Source organism: Quercus robur, chromosome 10 (assembly GCF_932294415.1).
Source record: "Quercus robur chromosome 10, dhQueRobu3.1, whole genome shotgun sequence".
In the NCBI taxonomy this organism is placed as follows: domain Eukaryota; kingdom Viridiplantae; phylum Streptophyta; class Magnoliopsida; order Fagales; family Fagaceae; genus Quercus; species Quercus robur.
Window position 1 is genome coordinate 24,239,166 of NC_065543.1, and position 5,199 is coordinate 24,244,364.

Here is a 5,199-nt window from a genome sequence, read left to right on the forward strand (position 1 = left end):
AACAAATCTAAATTTTTACCTCCAAAAACCATTTTTTTATCTCACTAAACAGATCTGGTATTTCGACAAACCAAAATCAATTTTTTTTTTAATAATCAAAACATATTTGAATTTTTTAATAACAAAAGAAGAGATTTCATTCATAAATAAATTTGTATGATTTAATTTGTTTCACATGTTCAACATATCATTCATAACATGCATAACATAGTACATTCGTCACTAGAGTCTAGAAGACTAGACTCTGTCTGGGTAGAATGGATGCCTAACACCTTCCCATTCTGTAACCTAGCCTCCAGATTTAGGTTTTTGGTTTAGAAGATCTAGCCTTGTCTTTTCATGTATTTTGGGTAGAATGTAACTAGGACAAAAAGCCATGTATTTTTGGTAGATTGTAACTAGGACCCAAAGCTATGTAAATTTTCAATTTTCCAGACATGTAATCTTTTATTCAATCAATGAAGAGAACAATTCAATCATGTATTTATTTTTTCTTATTTTTTTTTAAAAAAATGGCGACTCTATACCACTTACCCAAAAAGAGAGGTGCCCTAAAAGGTCTCCGAATCTCTTTTTTTGAGGGACGCTTTTGTCGAGGTCTCTCACACTCCAATAAATATCCTCCAAGCGTTGGGAGCAATCTGGCTGATGGATAGTCCAAAAAAATTGGCCAACTGACAGTGCAATGCCGTCAGTGGCAACCTCAGTCCTGTTGCAAACATGGCATCGTATATGCTGACGTCTGCGGTCTTCCCCGAGTAGCACTTTTCAAACTTCCCAAGAAGACGGATTGGGATATGGTCAAGAATTTGAAAATGGTCCCTTAAATTCTTGAAGATGTTGGTTGTCATCATCAACTTGAAGTGATTGATGGTCCACATTTTGGGGAGAATAAATGGATGAGTGTGACCATCCCCGGGACTTCCTGAACCCCTTCCTTCAGAGGCTCTCCCGTCACCCTCACCCTTGTCCTCATCATCTTCTCTCCCGTTTTTTTCATCCTCTTCTCCCTCATCACCCTCATCCTCACAATCTTCTCTCTCTTCTTCCTCACCTTCCCCTCCATCATAACTTTCCACTTTGTCGTCAGGAGAATGGGCGGACATTTCCCTCTCTAACGACCAGGAAAAGCCCTCCTCAAGCTCAAGACTTGACTGGAAGACTTTGTCGTAGCCCACTCCCTCATGGAATGATGACTGTTCACTCGTCACTTCTCTAGACATCTATTCACCTAGAAGCGACAGAGTAATCTAAGAACCTATTTGATGGGTCTCTATAGAAGCGCCGACTAAACTACAAGAGCTAAAGTAAAAAGAAAAATGAAAACAAAGGGAAAAGAGGACTTATAAGATGAAGTGTTGACTCGGGAGATGACGAAATCCACAAGCTGACGGCGACAAAGTAACAGATAATTTCTCTCTTTGTCTCAAGGTTTGCAAGGATGAAATAAGGAGAAATATGAGGAAGAGACCAACCAGCCTGTGTCACATGTCCTAAGCATTAAATAATGGCTGCTCAAGGAACCATTAATGAATACACCTTTTCCTGAACAAATAGAAATCAAACTCCATAACTTGTTAGCTAGGGCCAACGAAGTAATGGAGTAGGGGGCAGATGATAAGGATAATTCCAAATGGATGTTAAACTCGTTCATGTAAGATGAAGTCGATGGTCCCAATGAACTTATCAACCTTACTTATGCATTCAGAGACAGAGGACATCACCTCAAGGCCGAAGACTCCACCTTAAGATCAACGACACCTGTATGAGAGGACCAGAACGCCTAGACGAGATAAAAAGCTGATGGAAGGAGCTGACGAGGATAAAGAAACCTTTGATGAGTCTGACATATTAAACTAGATGATTTTTCTTGATCATGGAAGTGGAGACTTCTAGTTGGTATGTTGATATGTTTTAAGAGTTAAGACATATTAAACTAGACCGCTTTGAGATTTATTATTCTCTTAACGACTATTAAATGAATAATAAATCTCACGACTTCTATTTATATCAACTCTAAATCCTGAGAGAATAATGAACCTGATCATGAGATGTAGGTTGCTTTGATATATTAGAAATGAGATCTAAAGTCACGATCAAAATTTCAATATGTTGGGCAGCCGCATTTAATATTGATGGAATTCATAATCTCTTAACAGAGATATAAAATATTCTCTTGAGATAAGTTTAATGTGTTTGATTATTCAAAGTGTTGGGCCTAACTACTTTAGTAAGGAGTTACTAAAGTATATATTTATGAAATTGGATTTCATAAATATATGATGAATAACTTCAAGGATTAAACTGCGCACTCAAGGATTAAGATATAGTAATCTTCAAAGTGGCAGTCAACATTCATGACTTTGTATTACTACAAATATTTTAATGAAGAGGTTGCATGTATAATAAAATCTTGGGATATAATTTATTAATAAGGCCTAGAGTGCAATTATATTCATTTAGTGGTATTGGATATAATTAATGATAACTTTGAACTTGTCAAGAGTTGACAGAAAAGCCCAAAACCCATTGGAGCTAGAGTCTTATTTGTTCCCTTTTGGTCTCACTATAAGCCACATAATAAAACCCAATTGGAATGGCCCAAAAGGCTAGCCTAATTAGATAATCAGTTATATATAAGGAGAGAAACATACAAAATTTCATAAGGGGTTTTCATTAAGATCATATAAGACACTCTCTTATTCTCTCATTGGAAACTGATTGAGACACCACATTTCTTAGGCATCAAGTGGAATTGGAAGATTAAAAGTATTCCCAAGTACTTCTAATCTTTTGTTTTGAATTTCACTGTACCAAGGTACACTTTCTTGTTCTTAAATTCTGAAACTTGCATAGTACATGTTATCAATTGCGAATGAAGTAGATCCGTTAATTTTTCATTGTGCATGTTTTGTGGCATGCTAGATTAGGACATTTAAATTTCAAATACTTGAAGTTTATGTCAAAGCATGGTATCATTTCGTATAAGCATGACGATGAAAAGAAATGTGAAATTTGTATTCAAGCAAAGATAACAAAGAAACCGTTTTCTAAGTTAGATAGAAATTCTATTATGCTTGAACTTGTACATTCAGATGTATGTGAATTGAATGGTGTATTAACTAGAGGAGGTAAAAGATACTTCATTACATTCATTGATGATTTCTCTAGATCTACATATGTTTATTTTATGAGAAATAAAGATGAATCTTTTGACATGTTCAAATAATATAAAACCGAAGTAGAAAATCAAAAGGATAGGAAAATAAAGATACTACGAAGTGATAGAGGCAGTGAATATTTTCCTAATGATTTTTTAGCGTTTTTTGAGGAACGTGGCATAATACAGCAAAGTTCAACCTCATATACACCCCAACAATATGGTTTGGCTGAAAGAAAAAATAGAACTCTTGTAGACATCGTAAATGCCATGATCTAAAGTGCAAAACTTCCATTTAATTTGTGGGAGAGGCATTGCTTACTGCATGTCATGTGCATAATAGACTACCTTAAAAGAGGATTAAAGTATCTCCATATGAGTTATGGAATGGATGGAAACCAAACCTTGATTATATCAAAGTGTGGGGGTGTTTAGCCTTCTATAGAGTTATTAACCCGAAAATAATAAAATTAGGACCAATAGCTATGAAAAGTGTCTTTATGGGTTATGCTGAAAATTCAAAGACATATAGATTATTAGACTTAAGCTCTAATATAGTGGTGGAATCAAGAGATGTTGAATTTATTGAGGATAAATTCAGTAAAGATTCCATAGATACCTTAATACCCACTTAAACAAAAGGAAATAACTCTAATCCTAATCCTACCTTGGGTAGTACAAAAAGGATTGAAAGTGGTTCTCTAAGTACACAACGAAAAAGTCAAAGAGTAAGAAAAGCAAAGGACTTTGGTCCAAATTTCATTTCTTATCAAGCTCAATTGTATCTTGTTAAAGGTAATAGACAAGTGGTCCTAAATAAAATACCTATAGTGTTTAATACAAAGAATGATCCTAAAACATTTGAGGAAGCTATGGCTCCTAGAGATTCAACTTTCTAGAAAGAATCCGTGAATGATGAGGTGCTCAATATTATCCAATAATGCTTGCGTCCTGGTGGATCTACCTACTGGTTCAAAACCAATTGGTTGTAAATAGGTATTTAGGAAAAACATAATACTGATGGGTCAATTCAAACCTTTAAAGCAAGGTTAGTGGCAAAAGGTTTTAAACAAAGGGAAGGAATAGACTACTTTGATACTTATGCACCAATGGCTAGGATCACGTCTATTCGAGTGTTCTTAGCACTTGCATCCATATACAAATTGATTGTACATCAAATGGATGTAAAGACAACTTTCCTAAATAGTGATCTTGATGAGGAAGTTTACATGGAACAACTTGAGGGTTTTGTACTTCTTAGAAATGAGAAGAAAGTTTGCAAATTAGTCAAGTCCTTGTATGGCTTGAAAAAAGCTCCAAAACAATGGCATGAGAAGTTCGACTCCATAATTTTACCGGATGGTTTTGTGCACAATGGCACTGACAAGTGTATGTATTCCAAATTTACAAAGGAATATGGAGTTATTGTATGCCTTTATGTGGATAATATGTTCATATTTGGTACAAATACGAAAGGAGTATGTGAAACCAAAAGGTATCTGTCTTCTGAGTTTAAAATGAAAGATTTAAATGAAATGGATATTATTTTTAGAATCAAAATTAAATAAACGTTGTGGGGGGTTTTACACTATGTCAATTCCATAATGTTGAGAAAGTGCTTCAAAGATTTGAACATGTTAATATAAAGGAAGCAAATACACATTTTGATTGGAGCATAAAATTAGGTGAAAACACTGGAAGAGGAATAGCACAACTCAAGTATGCTAGTGTTATAGGTAGCATAATGTATGTTATGCATTGTATAAGACCAAGTATGGTTTACAAGTATGGTGCCATAAGTTTGGGACTCTTTTATTCTAGATTTACAAGTAATCCAAGTATGGTTCATTGAAAAGCAATTGCTAGAGTTCTTGGTTACTTGAAGAAAAACATAAGTTTGGGACTCTTTTATTCTAAATTTCTAGCTGTGTTGGAAGGTTATTCAGATGCTAGTTGGATTTCTAGTATGAGTGATAATAAATCCACATTTGGTTGGATCTTCACTCTTGGTGGAGGTGTCATCTCTTGGGCATCAAAGA